The sequence below is a fragment of the Tamandua tetradactyla genome, chromosome X (genome assembly GCF_023851605.1).
Source record: "Tamandua tetradactyla isolate mTamTet1 chromosome X, mTamTet1.pri, whole genome shotgun sequence".
In the NCBI taxonomy this organism is placed as follows: Eukaryota; Metazoa; Chordata; class Mammalia; order Pilosa; family Myrmecophagidae; genus Tamandua; species Tamandua tetradactyla.
Window position 1 is genome coordinate 117943156 of NC_135353.1, and position 14487 is coordinate 117957642.

Genomic DNA, 14487 nt, shown 5'->3' on the forward strand with positions numbered 1-14487 from the left:
ACCCGAAATCTGCCTTCTGCCCTAGCAACAACAACCACCAATCCCAGCCCAACACGTGTCCCTGCATGCTTCCCAGCCTATATAAGCCTGTGCACTTCCTCAATAAAGCAGACGCCGTCCATTTTCCCCTGAGGGTTGTCTCCTGAGTCGTGTGCTGTGTGCTATGTGTCTGTGTGACTGACTCAATAGGGCCGCTTACCCCCAGCCATCAGCTAACCAGCTGCCAGCTACTCCACAAGGAATAGAGAAAAGGAAGCTCTCTTCTGGAGGTGAAACAATTGCATAAAAAGCGCAACCTTAAAAATTACAACACATATCCAGGACAAGAACCAGATGAAGAAGAGCTAAGAAAATCTGAACAATTATACACCGGCTATTCTAAAGGTCTAAAATAAGTTGGACCAAGCATCAAAGAAGAGTCTTAACACAAAGCCAATCAACAATAAAACCTTAGATAAGAGGAAGAAACAGACCTTCAGATTTAAACTCATCAAGATAATTAGATGCCAAAACATCAGCAAAAAATTACACATCATATTAAGAAAGAGGAAGGTATGGCTAAGTCAAGGGAAAACAAATTAAAAATTCAGAAGAGACACAGAATTTGGAAAAACTAAAGATGTTCAAATAAATCTCAAATCAATTCAAGGTGCCATGGAATATATGGATAAAGAGCCTAAGGATATGAAGAAGACAATGGGTGAGCAGAGAGAAGAACATGAAAGTATAAAAAGAAACATAACACTTGGGTACTGCTTGTGATCCTTGGGGACTAACAATGGACACCCAGAAGGACTTGCAACCCCCAAAGCAGCAGCCAGTGATCTATATCTGTGGAGACTGTCCCACAGAAAATGAAATAAAATCCAGAGACCCAATCAGATTCAGAGAAAGTGGATACAGAATAATGTACAAGAAAAAAAAGGACTAAAAGACTGATGGTTTCTGATGCTCGATGAAACATGAATTCAGAGTAACATCTTCTTTTGTAGTTGGATTTGCCATTAATGTTTCACATTGTTATATAGTTTTTGGTTAGCGTACTTTATGAATACAACTACAATACACACAATTTCACTTTTTAAATCATATGGTATTTAGATATTTGTTAAAGCTTTGTAGTGCTTTTTCACTCAGTATTCAGAGTTGTTTGTAAGCAGTTCAGTAAGGGCTAAATTATATATCAATTTAAAGCTCAAATTTACTGATTTTTATACTTATAGAGCACTGTTCAAAAGAGTCTTTTAGAAACAATTTTACATCTATTTTCTCATTTTTTTTCATAAAAATATCCAGGTAAGTAACGGGTCAAATTACTTCCATCTTATAAATGAAAGGGGCACAAAGAGGTTAAGGGACTGACTGAAAATTTAGGTCTTGAGTTCCAGTTGTAATATTTTTCCATTAAGCCATTCTGCCTAATTAAACAAATAGCAATATTTAAATAAACTATCAATACACAAAACACCTAGGATGAATTAGAACAGTTAAGAAATAACTACATTATACCTGGGGTTTTTTTATTTAAGGGGCTGGCATAAGGAGGCAGCATATATATTAGGATTCCCTTGTCTGAAAAGGATAAGGTCAAAAAGGAACATACAAGAATCACAGATAAAGGAAAGCCTGCATCAAGGAAGCACTCTTTAAAAAGAGACAGACATGGCTATTAACAAAATTGGAATACATCTAATCTTTAAAATGAATGCTAAAGAGGCTGATATGACATTCCACAATGATGGAATCTTGGAATAGATGAAGTACAGGTGTGAGCATCAATTCCATGTTCTTAAGATTGAGGCAAAAGATTTAAATATTTATCCAATAATTTAGTATAAACTAATTCCTATTCTTAAAGCAGGATTTTTTAGTATTAAATGACTTTACACAGGAATCCACACCTGGCTTAAGAATCTGCCACTTATTAGCTTAATGATTTTGGATAATTCCTTTCTTTTAATTTCAGTTTTATTGTCAAAGTGGGGAGGTAACAGTGTTTTGAGAAAAGCTATCTTGAGAGATTGATATTATGAAAAATTCAAATATAACAGATCAAATTAGAAATGACTGGCCCTAAGGAATAATAAAATATATAAATACATGGCCAAATAGACATGAAAGCAAGTTGCCTCCTCCTCATATTCACATATGCACATACGTCCCCACCCCTCCCAGAATAAGTTCAAAGTTAGTCAAGGGCGAAGTGTTGCTATTCGAGCAGAGGGCTAAAAGATGAGAAGGAGACAGTCATTGGAAGATAAAAAAGCACATGCCTGAAATAGAATAGCCATGGAAAAGCTTTCGGGTAGAAAGTGAACTTGTCTTGTTCCCACTTAAGAATGAAGCCCATATGACTGGAACTTCGTGAGGTGGGAGAGAGTGGGGAAAGACAAGGCTGCAGAGGTAGTGAAGGGCCACTTCACTTAGGGCCTTGTGATGGGTAGCCTTTTTGGGAAATAAGCAGGATATTAACATGTTTAAGACTTAAAGGATCACTCAGGTTATTGTGTGAGAATGGATTGTACAGAGACAGGAGTGGCAGTGGGGAACCAGTTGAGACATCTGTAATAGTTCCAGTAATAGGCATGGTGACTGAGCCCAGGTGGTAGCTGTGGAGGAGGTAAGAAGTAGCTGATTGCCAGAGGCACGTTTTGAAGATGAACTGATAGGACATATTGATGGATTGGCTAGTAGTCAAGAGCTGTGTAAACAGCATGGGCTTTGACATTAAGTCTTTGGGTCCGGATGCCCACATTGACCCTTGTTAAGCTGGCTATGTGACCTTACCAGGCCTTACTTCCCTCATTTGTAAAATAGGTGTGAAATTATGGCACCTACTTCAAAGATTTAATATAAAATGAAGTAATACATGTGTAGTGGTTTGAAACTATATGTACTCCAGAAAAACATGTCCTTACATTTAATCCATTCCTGTGGGTGTGGATCCATTGTAAGTAGGACCTTTAGATGAGGCTACTTCAGTAAAGGCGTGACCCACCTCATTCAAGAGGGGTCTTAATCCTCTTACTGGAGTCCTTTATAAGAGAATGTAATTCAGACAGAGAGAGAGATAGCCAGGTATTCTTGTTTGCTAGCTGCCGGACTGCAACACACCAGAGACGGAATGGCTTTTAATAAAAGGGTATTTATTTTGTTAGTTCTTCAGAGGAAAGGCAGCTAACTTTCATCTGAGGTTCTTTCTTACGTGGGAAGGCTCAGGGTAATCTCTGCTGGCTTTTTCTCCAGGTCTCTGGGTTCCAGCAACTTTCCCCGGGGTGATTCCTTTCTGCATCTCCAAAGAACTGGGCTGAGCTGCGAGATGCAGGTGGAGATGCAGAAAGGTATGCTGAGCTGGTTGGGCTGTGCTACGTTGAGCTCTCTCACTTAAGCAAAAGCCGATTAAGTCAAATGTCATTCATTACAGCAGGCACGCCTCCTAGCGACTGCAGATATAATCAGCAACAGATGAGGTTCAGGTACCATTGACTCCTGTCCGCAGCAACAGAACTAGGTACCTTCACCTGGCCAAGTTGACAACTGACTCTAACTCCCACACCAGGAAAGCAAGAAGCTGAAATCAAGTGAAAGAGAAAGAAGAGACTAGCAGATGCCACCATGTGTCTCGCTATGTGACAGAGGAGTGAAGGGTTGCCAGCAGCTGGTCTTTGGGAAGAAAGTATTGCTTTAATCAAGCCTTGACTTGGACATTTTCAGATCCTCAAAACTAAACTAATAAATTTCCATGGTTGAAAAAAAAAAAGAAACATAGAAATTAGGGGATGAAAGGCAAAATAGAAGGGATTAAAAATACACTAGCTATATAGTTTTTTACAAGTGCCCATGTGATTGTGAAAACCTTGTGTCTGATGCTCCTTTTATCCAGGGTATGGAAAGATGAGTAAAAAAAATGGATAAAATAAATAAATAAGTAATAGGGGGATAAAAGGTAAAATAAATTGGGCAAATGGAAATATTAGTGGTCAATGAGAAGGAAGGGAAGGGGGATGGGATGTATGAGTTTTTTCTTTTTATTTCTTTTTCTGGAGTAATGCAAATGTTCTTAAAAAAAGATCATGGTAATGAATACACAACTATGTGATGATACTGGGAGCCACTGATTATACACCATGTGCAGACTGTATGCATGTGAAGATCTGTCAATAAAAATATTTTAAAAAAAAGTGCATTGCCCCACACTGCCAGGGCCTCTTGCCTTTCACCCCTCTTTTCTTGTATGAGTGCCCGGGTGTTCTCTCACATGTGTTCTCAATACCTTTTCAGACTGCTTACTCTAAAAAAAAAAAAAAAAAAAAGAAAGAAAAACAGGCATTTAATAAGAGTCTTTTTGTAAGCTACCTTACAACATTTATGGGATCAGTGAGAAATAAAAGGACAGTTAGAAAAAATAAGGAGGGAAGAAAAAAGTGATGGGAAAAAATCAAGGAGGAAACTGATAGCATCATAAATCCAACTCCTAAACATACTTCTGCCTTCATGTATATGTCCTATCTAGCATTTAAAAATGTATGGTGTTTATTTTAACATGTGAAAACATTAGTGTACAAAAAGGAGTTTGAGAGAAACACCAATACAACTTGGATTTTATTTTATTCATTGGAGATTCCGTGATCATCTACCAGGGATGAGACCCTGTGCTAAGTTGCCCTGCTCGGGAAATGCCAAGCTGTGCCTGTTAGAACAACCACAATCATAACCCAACTGAACATTCTAGGCTGTGCCCAAGTCATTTTATGGAAAGCAAAATCCCATGGGTCACAATGCTTATTCAGATATGTGACAGCCAAAGGTCTACACAGTGGATGTGACTAACCTCACACTGCTGTAGGAATGGAGAGAGCCAGATACAGGCATTGTGGCAAAATCAACAGGTATTTGCTGCTTACCCCCTGTGTATAAGACACTGTGCTGGGCTCCGGGGACACGAGCACAAATAAAACAGGTGTAACTCTTGGTTGAATGTAGTGTATAGCCAGGGGATTCTCTCTTAAGCCTTCCTCACAAAAGGCAGTCACAAAGTAGAAAGGCTACGGTATGACTAAGGATGGCACTGGGCAGCTGTTCCAAATCAGCAGGAGCCACTGGCTCCTTAGAGGATCTGGTGGAAAATAAGGACTCGCTTCCCAGAAAAGTGCAAAGGAGATATAATGTAGATTATTTCAGAGTATTCTAGATGCCCAAGGGCCCTTCTTCTTCAAGATTTAGGGTGAGGAAGACTTGACTTAGAGATTCTTGAGACGCCTCTTTGATAAAGAAACCTGCCAAGAGAGTATGTAAGTACTAGGAGAGTCGACCCATCATTTCCAGCCAAAACTCCCTCGACATCTCTACCAACGCCACCAACAATGAATTCTTTCTCAAAACTTTACTACCAGAAAGCAGTTCTAGCCTCTATGCTACGACCTGGCTGGAAAATATGGTCATAGGGTAACACGGTGTATTTCATTTCTTCTTTGCCCATCTCGATATTCTCAAGATTTTTAAAAGAGGGTACATAGTCAACCAGCTTTTGAAAAATCCAAAGAAAAAAATGAGTTATAGGAGAAAAAAACAACAACTGAGGATTCAAATAAACAATTGCAAATAAATGACAATTATAATGTTTCTGAGACAATTAGGAATATGATCCTTGGCTGGATATGTAATAATATTAAATAATTTGTGGTATTTGGGGAGAATATGATGTTGATGTTTTTTTCTTTTTTTACAGAGAGGATTCTTTTTAGTAGTGATTCATAATAAGGTAGCTATGGATAAAAAGATATGTTTTGAATTTGCTTCTGTAAAATATCAGAGGGGGCGGGACATGGGTAAGGATGTATGTAAGTAAATGAATATTGGCCACATGTGATAGTCATTAAAGCTGGAGACTGGGTTGATGGGAGTTCATTATATTCTTTTATCATCTTCTATATACATTTTTACATTAAAAGATAAATAGAAGGGGCCAAAACTAATTTTAAGTGAAAGAGAGACAGAGAGAGAGAGAGAGGGAGAGAGAGAGAGAGAAAGAAAGAAAAAAAAGAAGGAAGGAAACAAAGAAAATGTCTGTAGAGACAGAAAAATCCTCCCTCTACAGTCTAAGCTGAGCCACCATAACTCCCTGATTTTAGCTGGTTTCCAGGCATTTCTCAGGAATACACACACATTTGACAGGTTAGGAGGGGCTGTGGGAACTAAAAAATCCATGTATAGCAGTACTGACAGGGAGAACATTTATCTTTAGCACATATCATTACCTTAAATTATACTAAATGTTTATTTGTTGTGTATTGCCTGTCTCCTCTTTAATAATGTCAGTTCTTTGGGGAGAAGGAATTTTGTCTTTTATTTTAATTTTTTGCTGTATCTCCACCTTTTAGAATAATGCCTAGATTATGAGTCTTTTTTTTGAATGGTATTCCTTATTATTAATATTTTTTTGAACAGTAGACAATTTGGAGAAATGAATAAATGAAAGTCTAACCACACACACACACAAAACCACTAGGGGTCTCAGAACTTGAGGCTTGGACTCCAGGCTGGGAAATGAACTCTTTCTGCTTTTGTGCCTCAACCTTCAGGGTGATGGAAGTGTGTACCTCTACACATCCCAACCCCTCTCCACTTTACCCCAGTCAGTACTTGCTGGACATCAGGCCTGCTATAGTAGTGCGATCTGCACTGGGGTTGGCTGAGTTGGCTGGGCTGGCAGGTTCCACCTGCCTTCCCTGCTACTGTCCTACAGTGGGATAAGGCCTAAGCAGCCAGGAGGGCAGCTCACAGAGGAGGAGGCCCAGGAGTCTCAGCCCTGCTGCCCCAACCCCCACCCTCCCAAAGGGATCAGGGTCTTTACTGTTTTCCAGAACTGTGTTGGAACAGATGTGAATGAGCCTAATTTGAACCTGTGAATCTGATGTCAGGAGTAAAGGGGTGGGGAGGGGCCAATCAGAGCCTTGGTCTGACATTCAAAATTGGGGGAGAGGACATGAACTGTGAGGATTGAGGCTGCTCAGTACCACCTTCCCAGGATCCTCCTACTTTCAGTTACCCCACTTGATTTTCAATCATGAGCCTCACCCCTACCTCACCATGTTATTAAATTGCTGTAACTTACTAATAAAAAAATGCTGTAAAAGAGACCTCATTTGGGGCAGGAAGGGTCCATAGGGCTCCCCCCTCCACTTGATGGGGTCCTACAGGCCAGATGCTGAAGGAAGCCTCTCTGTACTACCAGTGTCTTAGGCTGGGCACTGACCCATTTGCAAATACCTGAAAGGGGAAGAGGAGGGATGTGGTTATAGCTTTTTTGTTTCATTGGAACAGGAGAGGGATCATGTCTTACTTTATGTCCCTTCTAGAAAGGGGGGGGGGGCACCTAGAATGACCATCCAGTATTGGCTAGCACCGCAGTCAGTCATCAGCTTGATTTCATTTCTCTTGAGAGTTGAATAAATTCAGATGCTAGAGAAAAAACCCATTCACTGACAACTTTTCTCTCCATTCAGAGGCATGTAGTCAATGTACAATGGTGTACATTATCTTATCTTAATGTCACTTATCTTACAAATCTTTTCTTTAAATGTTTGATTGAAGACTAAAAAATAAATACACTAGTGGCATACAACAGGAAATGTGAAGAGGCAGAAGAAAGAACTAGTGAACAAGAAGACAGGACAATCAAAATCACACTGTCGGAAGAACAGATAAAGAAAGTAATAGAAACAATTGAACAATATATTAGGGATGTGAATCCCAGAAGGAGAAGTAAAGGGAAAAGGGGCAGAACGAATATTTGAGGAATTAATGACCAAAAATTTCCAGACTTTTAAGAAAAACATAAATATACATGTCCAAGAAGCACAACATACTCCAAACGAAATAAATTCTAATAGACTCTGAGGCACATACAAATTGGGATGTTAAATGCCTAAGATAAAGAGAGAAAAGCTGCAAGAGAAAAGTGATTCATCAAACACAAGGGACCCTCAATAAGATTAAGTGCTGATTTTCATATCAGAAACCATGGAGGCAAGAAGGCAGTGGTATGATACATTTAAGGAATTGAAAGAGAGAAACTTCCAGCCAACAATTCTTTATCTGGCAAAACTGTACTTCAAAAATGAGACTGAGTTTAAAATAGTCACAAACAGAAGTTAAGAGAGTTGGTCAACAAAAAATCTGCCCTACAAGAATTAAAGTCTTGCAAGTTGAAAAGAAAAGACAGGAGAGAGTGGCTTGAAGTAGTGTGAAAAATTGAAGGTCTTCAGTAAGAGAAACTGAAAAAGTAAATGCAAAACCCAACAGTACTGTATCTTCACTATACAACTCTACCCTTTAATTCCTATAAGTGTCAGAATACAACTGAACAAGAAAAAGGTGTATTTCCTGATAATGGAAATAAAATATAATGAGGTTCAGTGGAACAAAAACAACATGAAGAGGGGAAATAGAAGGATAAGGGAACAGAAAAGGTATATGCTAATGAAGCAAAGTTGGTGTCTTTTCAAATTAGTAGGTTATAGATGTAGGTTGTGTAATAAAAACCCCAGGGTAACCCCAAAAGAAAGGATTTTGAAAATATACAGAAAGAGACATGCGAAAGGGAACAGTCAGATAGATCAAAAAAGATCAACTACAGAGAAGAAGATGCTGAAAGAAAGGAAAAGAGAGACAAAAAAGATTTGACCTGTGAAAACTAAAGGAAAAATTGCAGAAGTAAGGACTACCTTTATAATAGTAACACTGAATACTAATGAATTAAACTCCGCAAACAAAAGATACAGATTGGAAGAATGGATAAAAAAGCATGAATCAACTATCTGTTGTTTACAAGAGACTCATCTTAGTCTCCAAAATACAAACAGGTTGAAAGTGAAAGAATGGAAAAAGATTCCATGCAAATAGTAACCAAAAAAAGCAAACAGACTGGGATAGCTATACTAATATCAGACAAAATAGACTTTAAATCAAAAGTTGTTACAAGAGGCAAAGAAGGACACTATATTTTAATAAAAGGGCCACCCATCAAAAAGAAAAAGAAATAACAATCACAAATACTTATGCACCTAATCATGTTGCCCGAAAATACATAATGCAAAACTGAAGGGAGAAATAGACACATATAGAATAATAGTGAGAGACTTCAATACACTATTCTCATCGATATATAGAACATCTGGACAGAAAGTCAATAAGGAAACAGAGAACTTGAATAATATGACAAATGAACTAGACCTAATAAACATATACAGTATATTGCACTCCAAGATAGCAGGATACACCTTCTTATCAAATGTAAATGGATCATTCCCCAGGAAAGACCACATGTTGGTCACAAAGGAAGTCTCAATAAATTTAGAAAGACTGAACTTTTATATAAAGCATTTTCTCTGACCATAATGGAATGAAGCAGGAAATCAAAAACAGGCAGAGAAATGGAAAATCCACAAATACATGGAAATCAAATAACACTCTGTTAAACAATCAGTGGGTCAAAGAAAAAATTACAAGGGAAATCAGTAAGTATCTCGAGACAAATGGAAATGAGAACATAACATATCAATGCAGTTCATACAGAATGCAGTGAAGACAGAGCTGACAGGGAAATTTATAGCTCTAAATGCTTACATTAAAAAAGAAGAGGTAAAATCAAAGACTAAACTACACACCTGAAGGAACTAGAAAAAGAACAGCAAACCAACCCCAAAGAAAGCAAAAAAAAGGAGTAACAAACATTAGAGTAGATATAAATTAAATCAAGAATAAAAGAGAGAATTAACAAAATCAGAAGTTGGTTCTTTGAAAACATCAGTAACATTGACAAACCCTTAGCTAGATGAATAAAAGAAAAAGAGAGAAGAAGCAAATTAATATAATCAAAAATGGGGAGCATACCTACTGACACAACAGAAATAAAGATCATAAGAGGACACTATGAACAACTGTATACCAACAAATTACCACCTAAACAAAATGGACAAATTTGTAGACACACATGAGCAACTTAAACTCTGGAAGAAATAGAGGACCTTCACAGACCAATTATGATGAAAGATATTGAACCAATCATCAAAAACCTCCAAACAAAGAAAAGCCCAGGAACAGACTGACAGGTAAATTCTACCAGTCATTCCAAGACAAATTAATATCAATCCAGCTTAAATTCTTCCAAAAAATCGAAGTGGAGGCCAACAATACCCTAATACCAAATATCCTAACACCAAAGCTAGATAAAGACACTACAAGAAAAGAAAACTAAAGACACTAGCAGAAAAGAAAACGACTTACAAATTGAATCCAACAGCACATGAAAAGAATTATACACCATGATCAAGGGGTTTTTATCCCAGGTATACAAGGATGGTTCAATATAAGAAAATCAATTACTGTAAAATACTACATTAACAAAATGAAGGGGAAAAACATACATGATCATCTTAACTGACACAGAAAATGCATTTAAGAAAATATGGCATCCTTCTTTGATAAATACATATTAAAATAGCAATAGAAAGAAATTCCCTAAACATGATTAAGAGCATATATGAAAAAGCAACAGCTAATATAACAGTGAAGGACTTAAAGCTTTTCCTCTAAAATCTGGAACAGAACAAGGATGTCCACTGTCACCACAATTATTCAACATTGTACTGGAAGTTCTAGCCAGAGAAGTTAGGCAAGAAATAGAAAAGACATGCAATTTGGAAAGAAGAAGTAAAACTTTCAGTATTTGCAGATTACATGATCCTATATAGACAAAGTCCAAAATAATCTGCAACAAAGCTGGTAGAGCTAATAAACAAATTCAGAATTTGGTGGTGCAGGATTAACAGGCCAAAATCAGTAGTGCCTCTATATACTAGTAATGAGCAATCTGAGGAGGAAATCAAGAAAAAATTCCATTTTGAATAGCAACTAAAAGAAATACCTAGGCACATATTTAGCCAAGCACGTAAAGGAACTGCACACAGGAAACTAGAAAACAACCCTGAAAGTAATCAAAGACATAAATGAACGGAAGGAGATCACATGTTCATGGATTGGAAGACAAAATACCATTAAGATGTCAATTCTATCCTGAAATTATTTACAGGTTCAATGCAATCCCAATAAAAATTCCCAACAACCTATATTGCAGAAATGGAAAAGTGAATTATGAAATTAATTTGTAAGGGTAAGGGGCCCAAATAGACAAAACTCATGAAAAAGAACAAAATTAGAGGGGTCACACTTACTGAAATTAAAACATATTACAAAGCTGCTGTCATCAAAACAGCAAGGTACTGGCACAAAGAAATATTGACCTATGGAATCAAACTGTGAGTTCAGAAACAGATCTTCACATCTATGGCCAACTGATTTTTTCTAAAAGTTTTTTTTGTGTGTGTGAAATATAATTCAAACGCAAAAGTAAAAAATTAAAAAAAAAGCAATAATTTTCAGAGTACATTTTAACAATAGTTACAGAGCAGATTTAAATTTTGGTATGGGTTACCATTCTACAATTTCAGGTTTTATCATCTAGCTGCTGGAAAAAACACTGGGACCAAAAGAAACATCAACATAGTGATCCAGCTGCCATACCTACATGTTAAATCTTTATCTTGTTTTTTAAAAAATAACTTTTATTGAGAAATCTTCACACATACAGTCCATCTACAGTATACAATCAATGGACCACAATATCATAACATAGCTGTAAATTCATCACCACGATCATTTTTAGAACATTTGCATCACTTTCAGAAGAAATAAAAAGAAAAAAATCATACATCTCATAAGCCCTTACCCCTCCCTCTCATTGACCACTAGTATTTTAATCTACCCAATTGTTTTTTTTACCCCTTATCCATCCCTATTATTATTTATTTATTTATTTTTCTTTATATTTTCACTCATCTGCTCACATCCTAGATAAAAGGAGCATCCAACACAAGGTTTTCAAACTCACACGGTCACAATGTAAAAGCTATATACTTATACAATCATCTTCAAGAATCATGGCTACTGGAACATAGTTAAACAGTTTCAGGTACTTCCCTCTAGTCCCTTCAATACACTATAAACTTAAAAGAGATATCTATATAATGCATACGAATAACCTCCAGGATAAAGTCTCGACTCTGAAATCTCTCAGCCAATGAAAATTTGTCTCATTTCTCTCTTCCCCCTTTTGATCAAATAGGCTTTCTCAATCCCAGGATGCCAGGTCCTGGCTCATTCTGGGAGTCCTGTTCCACATTGCTAGGGAGACTTACAAGCCTGGGAGTCTTGTACCATGTAGGAGGGGATGGTAGTGAGTTCACTTGCTGAGTTGGCTTAGAGAGAGACAGGCCACATCTGAACAACAAAGGAGGTTCTCTGGGGATGACTTCTAGGCATAATTATAAGTAGGCTTAGCTTCTCCTTTGCAGGAGTAAGTTTCATAGGGGCAAACCTCAGGACTGAGGGCTCAGCATCTTGAATTGGTTGTCCCCACTGCTTGTGAGACTATCAGAAATTCTCCAGGTAAGGAAGTTTAATATTTCCTCCATTCTCCCCATTCCCCCAAGGGGACTTTGCAAGTATATATATATTTTTAATATTGTTATTATAAACAACAGACAGACATATAAACGTTCTTGACATGCAAACATTCTTGACATGGTAACAATCAATGGCTCACAATATCATCACATAGTTCTGTATTCATCACCATGATCATTTTTTGAACATTTGCATCTCTCCAGCAAAAGAAATAAAAAAGAAAAAACTCATACATGCTATAACCCTTATCCTTCACCCCTCCCTCTCACTGACCACTAGTATTTCAATCTACTCAATTTATTTTAACCTTTGTTCCTCCTGTTATTTGTTTATTTCTCATCCATATTTTTTACTCATCTGTCCATACTGTAGAGAAAAGGAGCATCAGACACAAAGCTTTTTTTCCTCTATAATAATCAGCTTTATTAAGGTATGTGGTAGTTAGATTCAGTTGTGAACTTGGCCAGGTGAAGGCACCTAGTCCTGTTGCTGTGGACATGAACCAATGGTACGTGAACCTCACTTGTTGCTCATTACATCTGCAGTCAGCGAAGAGGTGTGCCTACTGCAATGAATGATGTTTGATTTAATTGGCTGGTGCTTAAATGAGAGAGTTCAATGTAGCACAGCCCAAGCAGCTCAGCATACCTCATCTCAGCACTTGTAGCTCAGCCCAGGACTTCGGAGATGCAGAAAGAAATCACCCCAGGGAAAGTTGTTGGAACCCAGAGGCCTGGAGAGAAGGCCAGCAGAGACCATCCTGTGCCTTCCCATGTAAGAAAGAACCTCAGTTGAAAGTTAGCTGCCTTTCCTCTGAAGAACTAAAAAAATAAATTCCCTTTTATTCAAAGCCAATCCATCTTTGGTGTGTTGTATTCCGGCAGCTAGCAAACTAGAACAAGGCAGAACAATTGATGACAGCCATAATAGTAAATATTTAAATCTATGATTAAAAGTTAAAATTGATTCTTTATCCCTATATTTTTATTTAGTTGAAAACAAAACAAAACAAAGCCAAAACTTTCCACTTCACAATCACATTGAAATATGCTGTTCAAGAACAATAATATAGAAAGAAAGTTTAGACTAGAATGTATTACATTTTGGCCTAATAGGTCATTCTGACTCCTAAAGCAAGATAACAGAGAAATCTCTGTTTTCTCTCTAGCTACTGCAATACACCAAAAATTGAAAAGGCATATCTATCTAGTGTATACGAATAACCTCCAGAATGACCTCTGGACTCTATTTGAAATCCCTCAGCCACTGAAACTTCCATTTCTCTTTCTCGAAAAAAATTTTTAATTTATTCTATTATTATTTTAAAAAGTTTTATTAATAAAACCAATCAACATACAACCTGAACATTCTTTTTTATTAATTTTTTATTTTCTTAGATACCAAAAAACACCAAACAAACGCAAACATTCTTAACTTTTGATCATTCCATTCTACATATATAATCAGTAATTCACAATATCATCACATAGTTGCATATTCATCATCATGATAATTTCTTGGAACATTTGGATCTGTTCAGAAAAAGAAATAAAAAAACAGAAAAAAATTCATATATACCATACCCCTTACCCTTCCCTTTCATTGATCACTAGCATTTCAATCTAAATTTAACATTTGTTCCCCTATTATTTATTTTTATTCCATACGTTTTACTCATCTATTGAGAAAGGTAGATAAAAGGAGTATCAGACACAAGATTTTCACAATCACACAGTCACACTGTGAAAGCTATATCATTATACAATCATCACCAAGAAACATGGCTACTGGAACACAGCTCTACATTTTCAGGCAGTTTCCTCCAGCCTTTCCATCACATCTTATTTTTTTTTTTAAACATCTGTTCCCCCTATTATTCATCTTTATTCCATATTTTTACTCGTCTGTTGATAAGGTAGATAAAAGGACCATCAGACACAAGGTTTTCGGAATCATAAAGTC

The 14487-nt window shown here is 37.0% G+C and overlaps 1 protein-coding gene and 1 pseudogene across 2 annotated transcripts in view; one reads left to right on the top strand and one right to left on the bottom strand.

Annotated features, from left to right (window-relative positions):
• MAGED1 (MAGE family member D1) overlaps positions 1-14487 on the bottom strand; it is a 230157-nt gene that overhangs the window by 17549 nt on the left and 198121 nt on the right. The gene's annotated exons all lie outside the window — the stretch shown is intronic.
• LOC143671504 (DNA-directed RNA polymerases I, II, and III subunit RPABC4 pseudogene) lies at positions 779-959 on the top strand (annotated as a pseudogene).